The 22,588-nt window shown below is 34.9% G+C and overlaps 1 long non-coding RNA gene across 8 annotated transcripts in view; it reads left to right on the top strand.

Annotated features, from left to right (window-relative positions):
- LOC144310698 (uncharacterized) overlaps positions 1-22,588 on the top strand; it is a 276,452-nt gene that overhangs the window by 205,055 nt on the left and 48,809 nt on the right. For 4 of the 8 annotated variants that reach the window (XR_013376366.1, XR_013376363.1, XR_013376365.1 and 1 more), the window contains one exon: positions 18,648-18,735. The exons of the other annotated variants lie outside the window; for them this stretch is intronic. This is a non-coding gene — a long non-coding RNA (uncharacterized LOC144310698). The remainder of the gene's footprint in view (positions 1-18,647; positions 18,736-22,588) is intronic. 8 annotated transcript variants of the gene reach the window in all.

Below are 22,588 nucleotides of genomic sequence, written 5' to 3'. Positions count from 1 at the left end.
GAAGTATGGTGACCATAAATGCCTATTTCCTGGTGTCATTTCCTTTCACTTTTAAATAGGTCTCCATTTGGACACAATGGATTATGTGGGTATGCCTTGGATGATGGTGGTATTTTCCTTGCCTTCTTTCTCTGGATCCAGTGGTATCTTTCTAATGGCGAATATGATTATACCTCTCCTCTGATTAATACTTCATACCTCATTTCCCTACATATAAATCCTGTGCCTTCATAGTGATGCATGAGGCCTTCATGATCTGAACTTGCTGCCTTTGTATTTTCTTCTCATACTCCCCCAGCCTTTTATTCTTCATGCTGTTCATAGAAACTGCCTGCATTTTCTTGAAACATCTATTCTATTGCTCCTGTGCTTTGCAAATGCCTTTCTGTGCTTGGAATATTTTTCATCCCTGTCATTGATATGTATCATTCCTTTTGTTTTTCTATCATTAGGACCCTTTCTAAGTGTAGGGAATCCTCTACTTGGAGATATGGTATTGACCAGACTGTTTTAATGCATAAGGAGTAAAATATATGTACTTCATTACAAATCCCTTTATAGATATGACTATCTCTTAGCTATAGGCAGTTGGCAATAGCAATGAAATTACATCCCAAGCCTTTACAGTGATTGAGACTCCTGAGAGCCAGGTTATTTTGGCTCTTTGTCCCATCTTAAGTGGAGTTTGTGACATGAGAAGGCAGGAACAGGGGTTACCTCTTATTTTTTGACCGAGACAACACCAGGAACTTCAAGACCAGTGAACCAAGTCCAAATTCTCTCTATTTCAGTTATTAGTTGTGCAATCATGTAGAAGCTTCATAACTTTACATCTGTTTCTTCATCTGTAAAATGGGGATAATAATAGTCCCTACTGCAAACAGTGATTAGAGGGATTAAAGATATGTGCAATATGACTGAAACAATCCCTGGAACATAATATATACTCAAAATGTTGGGTCTAATTACTATTGTTGTTGATAATAGTAAAAATAATAGCAATAACAGTAAACTATCATCTATAGTATGAGCCTTTGTTTCTTGCATCTAAAAAGTGGGACCAATGCATTTCCCTCTGACTATGTGAATTTGGACTTATGTTTGATGTCTAAGTTGAGACATTTTTCCTCTCAGAGATTTTTTATGAAACTGCTGCCACAATAGACACCATAGTTATAGGTTCACATTTTGTTGTTAATGTTGTTACTAGTAGCACTTATCACAATTTAAATACCTGGTCTTTGATGTTTTCCCCAAATAGACTGTGAACTACTGGCCATTTCCTCTATCTTGTATCCCTGGAGTATTGCTTAGCCAGTACATTGACACCTTGTAGGTGTTTAGCAAACATCTACTGGATGAATGAGCAAATACCATGCCACCCTCTGAGACACTACAATGGGACAGTCAGCCATGTGGGGGATGAGTGGGGGAGGTGAGGAACAGTTGATTTCTATTCATGTGCTCCAGCTCTTCCTGTGGGTTCTCTCTCTGTGACCCCATGTGAGATTTTTGTAATCAATGTTCATATTTGCATTGATGATCCTAAAATGTCCTTGACAATCTCAAGAGAGTTGTAATCAGTATATTTCATTGCTGCAGTGCTCCTGCCTCCCAGGTTTGGCTTAGGAGATGGAACTCACCCAGAGATTTGGTCCCAATCAGTGCCATTGTGCTTCCCTTAAAGAGTATCTTATAAATTCAGGAAGATGTAAAGCAGTTCTCCAGATTGGGGAATGAAATGTGTCATAAAAAGCAACTAGGTGATTCTGGTTGCCCTTCTCTGAGTCAATGACCTGAGGTAACACCATGCTATCTTCAACCAAATAGAATGACTTACTGTTCTTCTATTTAGGGATGAACATCTACATCTTACTGCCTTTGTATATGCTATTATTTCTGTTTCCTACAGCTTCTCACTGTTTGGAGTACAAAATCTTAGCATGGTATTTCAAAGCTCTTCACAAACTGAGCCCCATTTACCTTTCCAGCTTTATCTCTTATCACACCCCATCAGATCTCCTAACCTTCATACAATTAATCATTTATTAATTCCTTTCATATCTTTAACAATAATTTATAGGTTGTAATGTGGACATTGTGGTGACCCTCATGGCATTGCAATCTAGTAGTAGACATAGCATTTAACAAATAATAGACAATAGAAATAAAAGTTTAATTATAATAAGAGCCATGAAGTTTAATCATAACAGGGTGCTAAGCATGACAGGAGACTGTATCACATAGGGTCTGACCATGGAGAGTTTATAAAAGTTAAAACACCTTCAGAAAGCCCTTTAGAAGTTTGTTGAATCTAGGCATTGTTCTGTGTCATTGCTGTGTCAACACTGCTTAGCATCAGACCCAGGACAGAGTAGGCATGCAAAAATGTTAAATATATGTATGAATGAAAAAATTGACATTGATATAGAATAAATTAATTGGCACACTGTCTCATAACCAATTTCTACTCTTCATTCTTAGGTTAACAGTTGACAAAAGTGCATGCATACATACTCTTAAACACATTAGTCTGGGAGCAAATATTAATGTAATTATATATTAATTAGTACTTTACTATTTACAATGCTTTTCTATCCAATATCTCAATGAATTGCACATAAACTTATAATGTGGGGAGACAAAATTCTTATCCTTATTTATAGAAACTGAGTTTATGAGAAAGTTGCCTAAAGTAATACAATTATTCGGTGAGAAACAAATACAGTAGTTTGGTCTTCTGGCCCATTCTTTTTTATTTACAAAGAATTAAAAGTGGGATGACTTCAATAATATAGGAATAAGTAATGCAAAAACACTTTATGGGATAAAATATTAAATAACATCTTTTGAAGAAATAGAAACTTTGTCAATCCAGTGAAGAATCACAGGGTCAGATTTGGGAGAATGACACCCAGAAAGGTGAATCTGGCAGCTAGAGCCTCTTGTCATCCAGAAACATCTGCCGGTTCAGGTGGAGGCCACTGAAAGATTGGGGTATGACGTCCAAGGCCCATCGTGGATGGGGAGTTCCTGTAAATCACTCATGCTTTGAATTGGGAACCCAAAGGCCTCCAATCAAGGTGGGATGGAGAATCAAAAATAGTCTGGGTCTCCAGAGACTCAATCACTGTAAATGCCTGAGGTGGAGTTTCATTGCTAGTGCCCCTAGCCACTGCCAGAGGCAAAAAATCTAAATGCTCCTTGGAGCAGGAAACATCACCTAGGCTCCAATTACTTCCATAATTAATTTTTTCACATAAGCTATTCAGAAGTCAATAAAAAATAACCTGAAGGGAATCATTCTGGGATATGTTAAATTTCATCTCTCAAATATCATTTTGTCTGTGGAGCTGGGTTTTATACTAGGACCATTAAAGGACTTTAAGGAGGATACTGAAATATTTGCCTGTGTTTTTAGAGAAGGAACTCTGGAAGCTATAGGAAAATTGGTTTAGTGTTCAATTTGAATTATCTTAACCAGCTTCCTCTTAACCCATTGGCTAGGTTAACCAACTTGCAAGATTAAATGCTGCTCTTCTTCCTCTCTACAAAATTTTATGATTGATATCTACAGAATGCTTCTGGCCAGCTGGCAGTATTCTAGTATTCCATGTACTTCTGATCTGATCAGGGAGTTCTATGTTTTCAAAGAGTCACTTGTGTTAGTTACCAAATAATTTATACCAATTAGAGTTGTTACTATATGTGAATAATATGAGTAAATATTATATAAGCTAAGAACATATTACTAGGAAAAGACAGGTTTGTTTCAGTAAAGTATACTGAACACTTTAGGGAAAAAAGAAAAAGAAGTTCTATTCCAAAGGGGAATTACCATCAAATAAGGTGTGAAGAAAATAATTATGACTGGGGAAAATTGCACAATTTGGGGAGGATTCTGTATTTAAATTATTTTTCAAATATTTTAAAGTTTTTATTTAACTGGAAATCATATGTAATGGATCCTTGCTCTCATAGAAATTACATTCTAAAAAGAAAAGAAATTACATTCTAGCTTCCATTTTAATTCTGATATGTAAAATATTTGCATATAGAAAGGATTTATTATGCATCTAATGATACTACTATTGATCAATAACATAGAGACAAGTGAAATACTTCCATATTAATAATATGACATATAATAAGATGACCTTGTTATATCATATCATTGTATTTATCATAATAATAATACTATGTTATGCTATATTTTTCATATATATGTATTATTAGGATAATGCCATAGTACTCTATTATGATATTAATTAATAATGGCAAAATAATAAGTAATATATTCAGTTTTTCAGCCATTGTATATATGAACATCCTGTATCCTTAATTATTAGCCCAAGGCTTCTCACAGAGGAAGTACTCAAGGTTATAATGAATGAATAAATCAGTATGCAAACTTCCAGAATCACAGTCATTTTTCTCAGGTATCACTCAAATTTGTCAATATCAGTTGAAGAATGTGAATCCCACAAATCAACATAATAGTTGTAGGTGTTCATTTATCAGCAATGGCCCTATTTTCTCACAGAATTGACTCTTATGGAATTTGTCATCCAATAAACCTATAAATCTATTTTCACACAAAATGCTCTTATTCTAGCTCATTCCTCATTCTGGACCTGTGAAATTGACTTTTATAACCTCAGTATAAAAGTCTGTATTGATTAACTTATTCATTTACTAGCTCTGCAAACATTTGTAGAGTATCTACTATGGGTGAGATATTGGCCTAAATATCTCAATCAATTGTCACTTGATACATTTTGACCTATTCATTACATTGTTTATTTTGGGCCCTTCTTAGAGGCTTTAGCTATTTTTACCAACTGCTTGTCACTTGCAAATTTTATAAGCATGTGATTAAGTAATTAGTCAAGTCCTTAAGGGAATGTGTTGAACAGAATCAGACCAAATAAAGAAGACAGCAGAAATCATTGGACTATTCCTTTTCAGTTGTCAAATTCCTATTCTCGTTCAGCTGGGGATGGATATGAAACAAATATCACAAGGCAGAATTTCAAATAACCTATATGGTTTAGGAATGGTGTGGTACTCCTTGGTAGTGTTTGAGGCTACCTAAGAAAATAGAGAAGGAAATTTGATTCCAAAGGGAAAAGGGACAATGCCCAAAGGCATCTAAAAGAGAAGCAGCTGGAAATATAATCAATATGGGGAGAAGAAACCAGGAGAAGTCATAGGTTTATAGGGATAAAGTTCAATAAGAAAACAGTAGGTGGCCATGACAGATTTTTTTTTTTTTAGACTATCTTATGCAAGTGTGCATTTTTCATGGGAATAGAGCTGAATGGAGATAGGCTGTCCTCAATCTACAAATAATCCCTCTTTTATATTGTCAAATCTAATTGGGTCTTAATTCTAAACCAGTTAGTGGAAAAGGATATTAATTACTTGCAAAAGTAGAGTTCCCTGACCCTCAAACCAAGGAAGAACAAAACAGCCATCATATCAATACTCTTCCAGTGATCACCTGGAGATGTAGAGAGGACTAGCACTTCATGGCCAAAGGGTTAAAGGGATTTTCTGATGCTCTCTGCTATCATTTGGTCCAGAATTCCCTTATTCCCAGGTCCTGCTCTTTTTTCTAGGATTTCTTCAATATCAGGAGTTTCTCTGGCCTAACAGGAGGATGCAGAGCTCTTATTACCATAAGCCTAGGATATGGGGACAAGTTGCAAGTGGGGAGGGTTTTAGACTGCATTACTTCAGCAAGTTTTTGTTAACCATTGACTACATTCTAGGCACTCTTCTAAATGTTTGGAGTACATCAATGAGAAAATAGACAAAACAAAAACAAAAACAAAAACAAAAAACAACCGCTGTTTTCGTGAAACTATTGTTCCAGCAGAGAGAAATAGATAACAAACACTAAAACCAATCAACAAATATATTAGGTAGTTTCTTAGAAAATCCTAATTACTATGGAAAAAAGCAAATTAGAAGTGTAGGAGAGATGAGAGTTTCATGGGATGGATAGACAGATTGTTGTATTAAGTAGGGGCCTCAGTGAGGAGGTGAGACTTGAGTAAAATCTTGACAGGGGAGAAACTGAATTAGGTGGATATTGGAATAAGAACACCAGGGAGAAGGAATAGAGTAAAGGTTCTGAAGTGAGAATGAGTCTGGCATCTCTTATTAACAGCAAGGAGCAGAATTGGTGATGGGAGAGCAGTAGGAGAACACAAAATTAATGTTGGACTAGGTTGCAGTGGGCTTAATAGGTGTTGAAAGACTTTGGCTATTACCCTGAGTGAAATGGCTAACAGGGTTTTTTGAACATTGGAATGAAATGATCTGACTGAAGTTTTAAAATGATCACTTGTACCAAGAACGTACTACAGGGAAGTGAGACTAGGTTCATGAAGACCTACTAGAAAGTTGTAGTAAGAGTTCAGGGGAAAATAGAATAAGATAAAAATAGAGAGGGAGGCAAAACATAAGAGACTCTTAACTGTAGGAGACAAACTGAGGGCTGCTGGAGGGGAGGTGGATGGGGGATGGGATAATTGGGTGATGGGCACTAAAGAGGGCACTTGATGTAATGAGTACCGGGTGTTATATGCAACTAATGAATCACTAAATTCTACCACTGAAACTAGTAATAAACTATATTTAACTAAATTGAATTTAAATAAATTTTATTTTATTTTATTTTTTAATAATAAATTTATTTTTTATTGGTGTTCAATTTGCCAACATACAGAATAACACCCAGTGCCCATCCCGTCAAGTGCCCCCATCAGTGCCTGTCACACATTGACCCCCAACCCCCGCTCTCCTCCCTTTCCACTACCCCTAGTTCGCTTCCCAGAGTTAGGAGTCTTCTTGTTCTGTCTCTCTTTCTCATATTTCCTACCCATTTCTACTTCCTTCCCTTCTATTCCCTTTCACTATTATTTATATTCCCCAAATGAATGAGAACATATAATGTTTGTCCTTCTCCAATTGACTTATTTCACTCAGCATAATACCCTCCAGTTCTATCCATGTCGAAGCAAATGGTGGGTATTTGTCATTTCTAATGGCTGAGTAATATTCCAGTATATACATAGACCACATCTTTATCCATTCATCTTTCGATGGACACCGAGGCTTCTTCCACAGTTTGGCTATGTTCCTCAAAGAGTTAAAAATAGACCTGCCCTACAACCCAGCAATTGCACTGCTGGGGATTTACCCCAAAGATGCAGATGCAATGAAACGCCGGGACACCTGCACCCCGATGTTTTAAAATTTTTTTTTAAATTTTATTTATTTATGATAGTCACAGAGAGAGAGAGAGGCAGAGACATAGGCAGAGGGAGAAGCAGGCTCCATGCAGGGAGCCTGATGTGGGACTCGATCCTGGGTCTCCAGGATCACGCCCCGGGCCAAAGGCAGGCGCCAAACCGCTGCGCCACCCAGGGATCCCTGCACCCCAATGTTTATAGCAGCAATGTCCACAATAGCCAAACTGTGGAAGGAGCCTCGGTGTCCATTGACAGGTAAATAAATTTTTTAAAAAAGAGTTCAGGGAGAAATTTTTGGTGCTTTGGCCTGGGATGGTAGCAGTTATAAGAACTATCCAGATTCAAAGTGTATTTTGATAATAGATCTAACAGGACTTCCTGGCAGATTGGGTGCTACATGAGAGAAAGAGATGTGCTAAGGATGAATCCAAGGTATTTGGTCTCAGCAACTGAAAGGAGTAATTTGCTGGAAGCTGAGATGGGAAACTGTGGATGGGGCAAGTTTCAGAGGGAAACAGAGTTCAGTTTGGGACATATTAATTTTGAGATGTCTACTAGACATCCAAATGGACATGTTGAGTAAATAGTTGGATGTCTGAGACTTCGAGAGAGAGGTCTAGGTTAGAGATAATTTGAGATGTCAGAATATTGGTGGCATTTCAAACCATGAGACTGGATGAGTTCCCTAGGGGAGCAAGTGCAGATAAAGAAGACAATGAAGGGCTGGTTCCTGGGCCACTCCAATATTAAGACAAGGACAAAGAGTGCCAAATAGGCTGCTGTCCAGGACACCAACAAGGGCTCTAGGAGCATGTGGAGTGCTGCTGATAGGCCAAGAAGGATGGAAACTTTAGCACTATGGAGATGACTGGTGACCTTATTAGCACCGTGTTTGTTTTGTTAGGAGAGCTGGCTTTCTGTTTAATCCTGCAGCAATCTTGTGTTGAGAGGGAAGAGAACGTATCTTCCTTGCCTCTTTTGCTGTACTTCTGCGTGGGATTTCTGGAAGGACTCATAACTGTGGGAATCTTCTACCTTCTTCACTCTGTGCTTCCGAAATTGCACAGTCCTCAAAGATAATATTTCTTTGATTATTGACATTTGACCTAGAATGGCACTAAATTAGCAAACCTCAGTTTGAATGTGGTCCCTGGTTCAGCTAGTTTCATTCCACATTTTTGTTATTTTAAAAAACTGTTCTCCCTCGGGACTCCTAGGTGGTTGAGCATCTGCCTTTGGCTAAGGACTTGATCCCGGGGTTCTGGGATCGAGTCCCCACATCAGGCTCCCTGCATGGAGTCTGCTTCTCCCTCTGCCTATGTCTCTGCCTCCTGTGTCTCATGAATAAATAAATAAAATCTTAAAAAAAAAAAAGTTAAAAAAAAACCCTCTTCCCCCTCATCCTTGTCTCTCTTCATGTCCAGGGAAATAAGGTCCAATGACCTAGTGGCTATGGCATCAGGGAGTTAACAACAATAATTATAGTTGCTCTACCAACTGTTGTTCAATATTATAGCTAATTCTAACGGCCTCATCTTGTCATCAATGAGAGTATTATGAGAGATTTTGTTATGTGGTTTTAGACTTTGTTACTGACACTTCTGTGACATTTTGTGACTTGTCAGAGATCATGTTAAATGTTACATTAACTTTATGGTATTGTCCTGAGATTTTTCTTCATAGAATCTCTTCCCAGTTAAGTCAAGGTGGCTCCATATGATCTCCTTGCTTTACCAAGAAATCTGTTTAGGACTATCTTTCTTGCCAGGGATAAAGTCATACTTAAAATCTTAATTTCTTGGAATTTTCTTATTTACTCTCTTAAAATTATACCAAGTTTAGCCTGTTTTTGATACTCTGGCACATTTCCAGTCCTCCATGATTTTCTCATGCAAGTATGAGCTTGAAAAAAAATTTTTGCACAGCTTTTCATTAACACTTTCTGGAATTCAGAGTTGGCAAAAGATGTCATTTTTGAGAAAAAAAATAGGGACTTTTCTCATAGGAAAGAAGCCTGGGATGGTTTTCTGACATATGTTACTATATTTATAAAATAAACTGTTTTTAGAGATCAGTTTATAAATTTGACATAAGGTTTAGTATTTCCATTCTATTTTATTAAACTTTTAATTTTTTATGAAAATAACACAGGAAGCCATATGATTTTAAGTCATGGTCTAGCTGTAAAAATACACAGTTAGGTTTTTTCTATACATTGTGTACATTCTATACATAGGTTTTTTCTATACATTTTTTCTATACATTGTTTTTTCTATACATTTTCTATACATTGTGTGTGTATACATTCTATACATAGAATGTGTGTAATACACATTCTATACATTAGTGGGAAGATTGTGGTTTTGGATCAAAAATTTGAAATTAAATTCTGATTCTGTTACTGACAAATTTTGTAACTTTGGAGATCACATTGATTCTTGTAAATTTCCTTTCATCATCTACCAAATAGAGATAATTATACATATCCAATGGGTTGTTACCTTTTATAATTCATGTACCACCTGCTGTATGCTAGCTGTATGCTAGGCATTCTGCTGGGCACTGAGGATACAAAGATAAAAAGATATAATCCATGCCCTAGAAGATCATTGTCACAGAAACAGATGTGTAAATATGCTAATAAAAAATGTATCCTCTCTGTAATGGATAAATTCTACTGGAAAAGTATCACTTAGTGTACATGACAGATTTGGAGGGTTAAGTCTGGATTCTCATATTTAAAGGTTTTTAAGTATATTAAGAATTGAAAACTACAAAATCTCATCAAGGGTTAGCTACCAGGTGGGCATGTAGAGTAGAACTTAAATATAAGTTTTGGCTTACACTAGAATCTTAGAACCTCTTTTAAGTTATGAAGTCACTGATGAAGCAACAATCTCTAGTCTTTATGAGACTTGGTACAAGATGAAAAGACAATATAAAAAGTTGTGTAGTATATTATAATATTTGGCCTAATAGGTTAGATTTCTTTAATAAGCCATGGAAATTTTAGAATTAAGTGAAGAAATCAAATGGATATCAAGATCAGGAATAGATACTCTAAAAAAATGGAATGTATATTCTAAAAGCAAAATGTCCACATTTACCTCTATTTGTCCTTACTAATTGTATATTTAGAATTTACTTAAATTCTCTGTGTCTCCTCCGTTTCCTTATCTGTAGAAAGAAGAGAGTGATAGCATTGATGTGAGGACAGAGAATAGTGCCTGGAACATAAGGTGTTTGTTATTACAGTAATATTAGTTACTAGCAATAGTATTGAAAATCAATAATACTAATCATGAACTTATTTTTTTTAATTTTATTTATTTATTTGAGAGAGAGCGAGCACACAGCAGGGAAGATGGGCAGAGGGAGAGGGAGAAGCAGGCTCCTACTGAGCAGGGAGTGTGATGCATGGCTTGATCCCAGGACTCTGAGATCATTACCTGGGCTGAAGGCAGATGCATAACTGACTGTGCCACCCAGGTGCCCCTGAACTAATTTTTTTTAAGGTTATGTATTTGAGAGAGAGAGAGGGAGAGAGAGAGAGAGAGAGATAGCATGCACACAAGTAGGGAAGGGGCAGAGGGTGAGGGAGAGAGAATCCCAAGCAGACTCCCTTCTGAGCACAGAGCTGAGTGTGGTACTCTGTCCCACGATCCATAAGATCATGACCTGAGACAAAAGCAAGGGTCCAACACTTTACCAACTGAGCCACCTGGGCACCCCTTTTTTTAAATTAAGGGATTTGTACTCAAGTTCCAAGCAGTACAACAGATAAAGGAAAGCATAGTAAGATCACAAAAACTGGAAATTAAACTGCCACTATTTGCAGATGGTGAGATCACTTACATTGAAAATTCAAAAACATTTATAGACAAAATACTGGAAAAAATAAAAAAGACTTCAATATAATCAATATAAAAAAATACTCCATGAAACTAGACCACTTTCTCTCTCCATTGCACCTATATATTCCAAAGTAAATATCATCCCCTATTGTGTTATTAAATATCTATGAGACCTTAGCAAGTAATTTCAACTCTCTGGGCTTGGCATTTTATGTGTATCAGTTTATCTCTGTAAACTAATATCATTTTACTCAGTCTCTGCTCTGGTCCTTTCTGGCTCTAAGATATAATGGAACATCAGATTTTCCGTCTTACCTCCCCTTGCCAGTGGGACCTATTGAAAAATATGCTCTAATATTTGCTAAGTGTGATGCATTATTTTATATGATAATTTTGATATACTACTTGCCTCCACTGAGTTTATAAATTGGTAACAACAGAAATACTAATGATACCCGTCATTGTCTTAGCTCATCAATATTAACAAAGTGCTTTCATTCATATGATGAAATATTTCATGAGAATATAACAAGTACATAAATAATGTACCATACAGAAAATATTAAGCTCAATAAAAGAGGAAGAAACTGAATAGTATTTGGGAGAACTTTAGTTAATATTGGCTGATTGGCTACACATTTCTTTTTTTGCTTTAATAAAATTATAGTAAAGAATTAAATTTAAAAAAACAATAATTCCACCAGGATAACAATTTATTCAGTTTATTAGGTTTCCTCAGAACCTAGAAGCCTGGTACTGGATGGGCACTTAACTGATATTTGTAGGAATTACTGAATGAATTACACTCAGAACTGTGGAGAGGTCATCAGCAGATAGAATATTTCAACAAACTGACGAAAGACAACACAGATAGAAAAGTCCATTTCCAGTTATATGGCAGATTAGATAAACTAACTGACCCTCCTGCAAAAAAAAAAAAAAAAAAAATCTAAAAGTGCTAGATTTTATGTGAGTCTTTCAAAATAAACTAATTTGCAAGGAAGAAAGGAGGCCTAAAGCAATGTGAAAATAGGGAACCCAGAAAGATAAACATAGCAGTGCATACAGCTTTTGCTCTGAAGGTATCTGATGAACACTGACGACCTTAATTTGCATTGAAAGGCACCAAGAGCAAGAGATCAAGCCTCTGGCCTAGGACCTTTAATACAATACATCCTCCTTCCTTTTCTATAACTGAAGATTCCTCTCAGTGTATCCTTTGGTTAAGTCCTAATGCCCTAACCTCAACAGACAGCAGGGAAAAGTGTTTGTTTTAGTCTTGTGTTTATTGGAGAGGAAAACAACCTATCCTAAGATTTTACTACAAAATAAGTATAATTAAAATTTGTAGCCAAAATTGACACTGGATGGTTTGTTAAAAAATATCAATTTGAGAGTTAAGAGTTCTAGATTTATAGTATCCAAAATTCCTGGCAGAGACAATTATAACTAACTACTCTGCAGAAATCCTCAAACTAAACCTCAATGAATACTTAAAGGTAAAAAAATATAGGTTAGGAGTTAAGAATTATAAAACACAGAAGAAAATGTACACCATGGGTAAGAGCCAGCAGAAACTACAGATGAAAGAATTGTATTCAATCCCCCAAATTTCAGATATTGGAATTATCAGTCAGAATATAAACTAAATATGGGGTAGCTGGGTAGTTCAGTTGGTAAGCATCCAACTCTTGGTTTCAGCTCAGGTCATGATCTCAGAATCTTGAAATCAAGCACTGCGTCAGGTTCTGTACTCAGGGGGGGTCTGCTTGAAATTCTCTCTCCCTCTCCTTTTGTTTCTCCCCCTGCTTGCTTTCTCTCTCTCAAATAATAAATAAATAAATCTTTTAAAAACTTCAAAAAAAAAAAAAGAATATAAACTAAATGCACACAACTTTTATATAAGTCTATATAACAAATCACTTCAAACTTCAATGATAAAAATACAAATTAATTTCTTGCTAGGGATTTGTAGGTGTAAATATGACTGCTTTGTTTTTGTGGAATGATCATGATGGGCCTGGCTGACTTCAAGATGAAGGTTGGCTTCAGGTATACTCCATGTGTTTCTAATTCTGGGACTAAGGCAAAAGGTGCAGTAGCCATCTGGGATATATGCTTTTCTTATGGTGGATTATAATAGTGCAAGAGACAAAAATAAGTAATGAAAGAACATTTAAAGTCATGCTCAAGGATGGTCATGTCTGTTTGTCTTCTATTGGGTAGACAAGTCACAATCAAGTCCAACATCAATGGTATAATGAAGAATAATTCTCCCACTGGTTTGTGGAGAGGGAAGAGTGAATGTTTGATGAAAAATAACCTAATTTGCTAAAATAAGCATGATCAGTATGCTTAAATAAAAGAAGGTTTTGAAAATATTAATAATGAGCAGATTATAAAGATGACCAAGTAAAATTGAAAAAGAATCCAATAAATGCATAGAAATGAAGAATATAATATGTTGTCTGTTGGTTGGTTTTTGAGTATAATTGACACACAATATTACATTACTTTCAGGTGTACAACCTAGTGTACATGGTGTACATGTTATGCTATGTTCACCGTAAGCATAGCTACCATCTGTCTCATTATGTCACTATTACAATATCATTGGCTATATTCCTTACGCTCTGCTTTTTATTCCTGTGACTTTTTCATTCCTAATTGAAGGCCTTTATATCTCTATCTCTCCTTTACGCATTTTTCCCAGCCCCACAACACCCACCTCTCTGGCAAGTTTGTTCTCTGTATTTATAGTCCTGATTCTGCTTTTTGTTTGTTTATTCACTTTTTCAGATTCCATTATCTGAGTGGAATCATATATAGTATTTGTCTTTCCAGTATGACTTATTTCAAAAAATAGCGTAAATTGCATAAATAGCAAATTAGCATAAAAAACCCTCTAGATCCATCCACATTGTCTCTAATGGCACAATCTCATCCTTTTTATGGCTGTGTAATATTTCATTGTATACATATACCACATTTTCCTTATCTATTCATCTATTGATGGGCATTTAGGTTGCTTCCATGTCTTGTCTATCCTAAATAATACTGCAATAAACATAGGGGTACATATATCTTTCTGACTAGTGCTTTCATTTTTCCTAGGTACATACTCAATAGTAGAATTATTGGATCATATGGCATTTCTAGTTTTAATTTTTTGAGGGACCTCCATACTCTTTTCTACAGTAGCTATACCAATTTATATCCCCACCAACAGTGCATTAAGTTCCTTTTTTTCTATACACTCATCAACACTTGCTTCTTGTCTTCTTGATTTTAGCCATTCTAACAGGCATGAGGTGATATCTCATTGTGGTTTTGATTTACATTTCCCTGATTATTAATGATGTTGAACATCCTTTCATGTGTCCATTAGCCACCTGAATGTCTTTTTTGGAAAAATGTTTATTCCAGTCAGTTCATTTTTTAATTGGATTTTCTTTTTTTGGTGTTGAGTTGTACAAGTTCTTTATATATATTGGCTATTAGCCCCTGTTGGATATGGCATTTGCAAATATCTTCTCCCATTCATAGGCTGTATTTTGGCTTCTCAATGGTTTCCTTTGCTATGCAAAAGCTTTTTATTTTGATGTAGTCCCAATAGTTTATTTTTGCTTTTTTATCCTGCTCTAGGAGACATATCTAGAAAAATATCGCTATGGCCAATGTCAGAGAAATTACTGAATGTGCTCTATTTTAGGATTTTTATGGTTTCAGGTCTTACATTTAGGTATTTAATTCATCTTAGTTTACTTTTTGTGTATGGTGTTAGAAAGTGATCCAGTTTCATTCTTTTACATGTGGCTGTCTAATTTTCCCAGCATCATTTACTGAAAAGACTGTCTTTCCTCTATTGTGTATTCTTGACTTCTCTGGCATAGATTCATTAATCATGTAAGTGTGGGTTTATTTCTGGGGTCTCTATCCTGTTCCATTGATCTATGTGTGCCAGTCCTATACTGTTCTGATTACCACGGATTTGTAGTATCATCTTGAAATCTGGAATTATGATACCTCCAGTTTTGTTCTTCTTTCTCAGGATTGTTTTGGCTATTTGGGGTCTTCTGTGGTTCCATACAAATTTTAGTATCATTTGTTCTAATGAACATTTATGAACAATTATGAAAAATACTATTGGTATTTTGGTAGGGATCGCATTGAATCTATAGATTGCTTTGGGTAATATGGACATTTTAACAATAGTGATTCTTCCATCCATGGGCATGGGATAACTTTCTGTGTCATTTTTGACTTCTTTCATAGTTTTCCGAGTACAGATCTTTCATCTCTTTGGCTGAGTTTATTCCTAGGTATTTTATTCTTTTTAGTGTAGTTGTAAATGGTATTGTTTTTAAATTTCTTTTCTATGACTTTCTTGTTAGTGTATAGAAACATTATTGATTTCTGGGTATTAATTTTTTGTCTTGCCTCTTTATTGAACTATTTATTACTTCTAGTGATTTTTTTTGGTGGAATCGTTAGGATTTGCTATCTATAGAATGATGTCATCTGTGAATAGTGACAATTTAACTTTTTTTTTTTTTTTTTTTTACCAGTATGGATGCCTCATTTCTTTTACTTGTCTGATTGCTGTCGGCTAGGACTTTTAGTACTATGTTGAATGAAAGTGCTGAGATTAAACATCCTTGTCTTGTTCTTGACCTTAGAGGGAAACTTCAGTTTTCACCATTGAAGGTGATGTTAGCTGTGGGTTTTTCATATATTGCCTTTATTCTGTTGAGGTATGTTCTCTCTAACCAGTTTTGTAGAAGTTTTTATCATGAATGGATGTCGAATCTTGTCAAATGCTTTTTCTGCATCTTGAGATGATCAAATACTTTTATCTTTTGTTTTGTTGATGCATTTTATGATGTTGACGGATTTGTGTATATTGAACCATCCATGATTTATCCCAGGAATAAATCCCACCTGATCATGGTGAATGATCTTTTTAATGTGTTGCTGTATGTGGTTTGATACATGGAGTTTTTGAGGGTTGAGGGTTTTTGCATGTGTATTCATCAGGGATATTGACTTACTCTTTCTTTCTTTCTTTCTTTCTTTCTTTCTTTCTTTCTTTCTTTCTTTCTTTCTTCTTTCTTTCTTTCTTTCTTTCTTTCTTTCTTTCTTTCTTTCTTCTTTCCTTTCTTTCTTCTTTCCTTTCTTTCCTTTTGTAGGGATTTTGTATCAGGGCACCAGGTTTTGATATCAGTAGAATTCTGGCCTCATAGAATATATTTGGGAGCTTTGCTTTCTATTCTATTTTTTGGAATAGCTTAAGGAGAATAGATATTACCTCTTCCTATATAAGTGTCTGGTAGGATTCACTTGTGAATCCATCTGGTCTGGGACTTACTTTTTGGTAAATTTTTTTTTTATTACCAATTCAATTTTGTTACTTGTAATTGGTCTATTCCAATTTTCTATTTCTTCCTGGTTAATTTTTGGAAATTGTACGTGTCTAGGAGTTTATCCATTTCTTTCTAGGTTGTCCAGTTTGTTGACATACAGTTTTTCATAGTATTCTCTTATATTCTTTGTATTTCTGAGATACCAGTCGTTACCTTTCTTCTCGTTTCTGATTTTAATTATTTGGATCCTTTCTCTTTTTTCCTGATGAGTCTGTCAATTTTGTTTATCTTTTCAAAGAACTAGCTCTTGGTTTCACTGATTTTTTTTCTTTTGTCTCTACATTATTTAGCTTTTTTCTGATCTTCGTTATTTCCTTTCTTCTACTCACCTTGGGCTTTTTCATTCTTTTTCTAGTTCCTTTAGGGATGAGGTTAGATAGTTTATTTCAGTTTTTCTTGTTTCTTGAGATAGCCCTGTATTGTGCTATACTTCCCTCTTAAAACTGTGTTTGCTATGTCCCGGAGATTTTGACCATTATGTTTTCATTTTCATTTGTCTCCATGTGGTTTTTTTAATTTTTTATTTGATTGCTTCATTGACTTAGTGGTTGTTTATTATCAGGTATAGTCTCCATGAGTTTGTATTTTTTCCAGGTTTTTTTTTTTCCTCATGATTAATTTCTGGCTTCAAACTCTTGTGTTTGGAAAAGGTGCATGATCTGATTTCAATCTTCGTAAATTTACTGAAACTTGTTTAATGGCCTAATGTGATCTATCCTGGAGAATGTTCCATGTGCACTTGAAAAGAATGTATATGGTTGGAATGTTCTGTAATTATCTGTTATGTCCATCTGGTCCACTTTGTCATCCAGACATTGTTTCCTTATTGATTTTCTGTCTGGATGATCTATCCATTGATGCAAATGGAGTGTCAAAGTCCCCTACTATCATTGTATTGCCATCAATTTCTCTCTTTATGTCTGTTAATATTTGCTTTATGTATTAGGTTGTCCAGTATTGGGTGCATATTTACCACTGTTATGTCCTTTTATTGGATTGATCCCTTTATCATTATGTAATGCCCTTCTTTGTCTCTTGTTACAGTCTTTGTTTTAAAGGTTATTTTGTCTGATATAAGTATTGCTACCTTACCTTTTTCTTCACTTCCATTTGCATGGTGAGTGTTTTTCTATTCTTTTACCTTCAGTCTGTATGTGTCTTTAGGTCTGAAGTGAGTCTCTTATAGGCAGCATATGGATGAATTATTTTTTGCTTTTTGTTTTTTTAAAGATTTTGATTTTTTAAAGATTTATTTATTCATGAGAGACACACACAGGGAGAGAGAGAGAGACAGAGACAGGGTTATAAGTGGAGGGAGAAGCAGGCTCCCTGCAGAGGGCCCGATGTGGGACTTGATCCTGAATCCCAGGATCACACCCTGAACTGAAGGCAGACACTCAACCACTGAGCCACCCAGGTGTCCCCCCACCAACTTTTTTTTTTTAATAGATTAAAGGTTTTTAGTCCATACTACCACTTAGGTTTTTGATTCAAGATTTAGGCCCCTTGCATTTAAAGCAATTATTGATAAGTATGTACTTTTTTTTTTGCCATTTTTAAAATTTATTTTCTGGTTGTTTCTGTAGTTCTTCTTTTTGCCTTTCTTCTCTTTCTTCATGATTGTTGAATATCATAGTGTTTTGTTTGGCTTACTTTCTCTTTATTTTTTGTGTATTTATTATAGGTTTTTGGGGTTTGTAGTTACCATAAGATTTATATATATCATTCTAAATAAATAGCAGTCCATATTAATTTGATGGTCATTTAAGTTCAAAAACATTCTTAAAAAAATAAAAAAATAGAAAAAGAAAAAAGTGTTTTTCTTTTCCCCATTTTACTCTATATTTTTTTACTGCCTTCTCCATATTTTATGTATGCTATAATATTTTACATCTTTTATTTTATATTTTTCTTATGTCTAATTATGACCATGTCTTTTTCACTTAAAAAAAAATGTCCCTTTAACACTTCTTGTAAGGCTGGGTTAGTGGTAATAAACTCTTTTGTTTGTCTGGGAAACTCTTTATCTCTCCGTCAAATCTAAATAATAACCTTGCCAGGTAGAGTATTCTTGACTGTAGTTTTTTTTTTTTTTTTTTTCTTTTCAGCACTTTGAACATATCATGCCACTTGCTTCTGGCCCACAAAGTTTCTGCTGAAACATCGACAGATAGTCTTACAGGTTTTCCGTTGCAGGTAACTATTTATTTCTCTTGTTGCTTTTAGGATTTTTTCTTTATCTTTAACCTTTGACATTTTAATTATTATGTACTGCACCTGGTGTGGACCTCTGTGGGTTCATCTTAGTTGGAACTTTCTGGGCTTCTTGGGCTGAGATGTCTATTTTCCTTCTTATTTCCTTCCTTAGGTTATGGAAGTTTTTAGTTGTCATTTCTTCAAATAGATTTTCTACACCTTTCTCTTTCTCTTTGGAGACTCCCATAATGTGAATGTTTGTTCACTTGATGTTATCTAAGGGATCTCTTAATATATCCTCATTTTTAAAAATCCTTTTCCTTTTTTGCTGTTCAGCTTGGGTGTTTTCCATTATCCTGTCTTCCAGATTGATGATCCATTCTGCTTCTGCTAATCTACTGTTGACTCCCTCTAGTGTATTTTTTAATTTCAGTTATTGTATTTCTCTCTTATTAGTTCTTTTCAACATTTTCTATCTCTTTATTGAAGGTCTCACTGAGTTTTTCCATTCTTTTCTCTAACCCAGTGAGTATCTTTACAATCATTACTTCAAATTCTTTATCAGGTGCATTGCTTATCTCTGTTTAATTTTTTTACCCGGGCTTTTTTTCCTTGTTCTTTCTTTTAGAGCATATTTCTCTTCCTTCCCATGTTGCTTTATTTTATGTGTTTCTATGGGTTTGATGAAATTGCCACTACTAAAGTTGAAGGAGTGGTCTTGTATATAGTGACCCCTTGTGTAGATTGTATATGCTTGGTGACTCTGTATACTGGCTGGCTGGAACTTTGGCTGTATATGTTAGTTACTCTTTTAAACCATGGCTTTTTACAGGGAGAATACATTTCAAAATATATTTTAATAAGAGAAAAAATAAAATAATAAGAGAAGAAAAAAACAAAAGGAAAAAGAAGAGAAAAAGAGAATAAGAAGGAAAAGAAAAAAACAAAAAAAGACAAAATTTAAAAAGTAATAAATAAATAAATCAGTAAAAATGTAAAAGAAAAATGCAGTTTATTTTCTGTCTCAGCACCACAGAGCGGCTGTAGACTCACTGAAGTAGGAAGCCTTTCAAAATGACTGGACTTTCCTGCCATGGTGTCCAGACCCTGCTCTGGTCCAGGCTTCCAAGGTAGGGTAGAAGTGTAAACCATGTAGTTCTATAGTTCCTCTGACCTGTAGAGCTTTCCCACAGGTCCTCTGCCATTTGGTCTATTTTATATGCTATTGTTGTTTCTTTTGTATGCTCATCACTATATGCTAGTTGCATATGCTAGTTTATATGCTAGATGCTCTTTTAAACCACAGGTATTTTTCCTGTGTCCAAGGACAGAGAAATCTGTTTTTGGCCTTAGTATTATCCCTCCCAAATGCTGATAATAGCATACTGTGTCTCTGTTTCTCTTGTTGCTCTCTGACTGTTCTCTCTGTCTTTGTTTGGTAGTTGTTCAGTCAGTCCTCAGTTCTTCAAAAGGAATTGTTCTGTAAATAGATATAATTTGGTGTGTTCTATGGATGAGGTGAATTTAGAGTCTTCCTACATAGGCATCTTGAACCTGATTTGAAAAATGTAATATTTGAGATAATGACTCAGTAGAACTTTTACAACAAATGGGACATAGCTGAGCAGAGAATTAACATGTTAGATTATATATCTGAAGCATTAAGAGGCAAAGAAATTTTTAAAAATGTGAGTAGAGAAAGAAAATATATGGATAGAGTGAGGAGATCTAACAAACATGTTATCAGAGAAAGAGAGAGAGAATAAGGAGGGGAAATATTTGAAGAAATTATGGCTAAGAATTTTCCAGAACTTAAAAATGACAAACTCCTTAAATTCATGAAACCTAATTAATTTCAAACAGGATAAATAAAAAATTTACACCTAGACACATGATGGTGAAACTGGAGTGAAATTTATATCACAGCAAAGTTGCTCAGCATTAAAGACTGAGACAATAGCATTAAAATAACTTGAGAATAAAAGACAGATCACCTACAAAGCAATACCAATTAGTCTGTCATCTGACTTCTGAACAACAACATTGGAAACTAGAAGATGTGGAATAATATCTTCATATGCCATGGGAAAATACTTGTCAACTCAGAATTATATAACCAATGAAGCTAACTTTCAATAATAAAAATGAAGTAAAGTTATTTTCAAACAAAATTTGAGGTTGCTAACAGATTCTTATTATGAAAAATTCCAAATTCTGAACTTCAAGGAGACAGAAGTTATCTCATATTAAAGTTTAAGATGTAATGTGCAATGATAAATAATAAAATAGATAGCCAAGTTAATAAATATTGATTTGTAAAACAAGAATATTTTAGTGTGGTTAAAATAAAATAATGCAAAATGAAAAAACATGGCAACAATATCATGTGCAAATAAGAAAGAGCATAATGTAGGACTTGGGTAAATTAAGTATGTATGTTAAATATGATATATAGTAGAACAAAAAATGAGAAGAATGATTACTATAAAAATAGATTTAAAAAAAGAAAAACATAAAAAAATCCAGGTCAAAGACAAAGTACACAGTAATGTTGTAGGAATAAATTCAGATAATTCATCATTATGGTAAATGTAAATGAACTATACAATGAAAGGCAAAGTTTATGAGGATACCTATATTAACAAACTCAAGATAAAAACTCAAGAGCTATATCTAAGACATACAGACATGAAGGAATGAAAGTTAAGGGATAGAAAAAGATAAATCAACAGATATAGAACTAGGTCTCCAATATTCCTGTTTCATTAATGACATTTGACAGAACCACTTGCTTCAAGTTACACTGGGCACTAGATTCAAATGTGCTCTCTTTATTTATATGTGCATCTAGCCAACTATTTCTTAATGTGACTAATGACTCCATCCCTAATTAGTTGGGATTACCTTCTGTGATATAGTGCCATGGGCTATGTTGATAAAGTAATACCCTAATGTGGCCTTATCCCTATAGAGACCTCAGTTCAAGTGCTTCATGGAAAAGGCTCCTGTTAGCATCATTTTGGCGAATGGTCTCCAACCCTTGAGATGGAATTCATATTTTCACAAAGGCCTTACTTCAGGGGGTATAATGTTGTACGTTCATGCAGATTGTTTAGGAAAAGATGTTAAGAATGGGGCACTTAGGAGGTTCTGGAATTCTCCAGTACCAGCAGTTGTTTTTTTGCCTTTGTGTGAAGCAGTCTATGATTGGGCATATTTTTTTTTGATTTTCAGCCCCTGATATTCCTAATCCAGTTAAGTGGAAGTCAGTGTGCTTCGCTTTGCATCATTACTGAGCCAATCTACTAACTGCCCATTGCCTCTGTGTATATGAGGAAGTGGAGTACATTGGACTGAGGAATGGTTACTGGGCATTTATCTCGACTCATTTAATACATTGAGGGACTCATTTCTACACGTCTGTCTTATACAGTATATGATTCAGGTTAATGCCTCAACAAAATGAGAAATTCTTGGTACCAGAGACCATGTAGGTTTGTTATGAATAGGTGAAAAAATGTTAATGTTAATTTTACAAATTTTAGGTTTCTACTGACACTTTGCTGCTTCTGTTTTGACTGTCACGTCACATTTCCTATTAGAGTTTTAAATAATTTCTCCAATTCTCTTTCCTTTAATTAATTTCACACATGCCCACCATGTTAATTTCCCATAGCAAAGTTCTGAATATGTAATCTTTGCTCAGAAACCTTCCATTAGTTTGGTGCTCAAACTACTTATTCCAGTCACAGACTCTTTGTCAACTGATTAGTCATTCTTTCCAAAACAGTTTTTTTTTTTACTACTATTCCTCTTTTTTCATTCTTAATTCTGTCAAAGTTAATATTTGTTC

This window comes from Canis aureus, chromosome 3 (assembly GCF_053574225.1).
Source record: "Canis aureus isolate CA01 chromosome 3, VMU_Caureus_v.1.0, whole genome shotgun sequence".
NCBI classification, from domain to species: Eukaryota; Metazoa; Chordata; class Mammalia; order Carnivora; family Canidae; genus Canis; species Canis aureus.
Note: the sequence above shows the minus strand (reverse complement) of the source record. Positions and strands in the feature narration are given on the sequence as shown.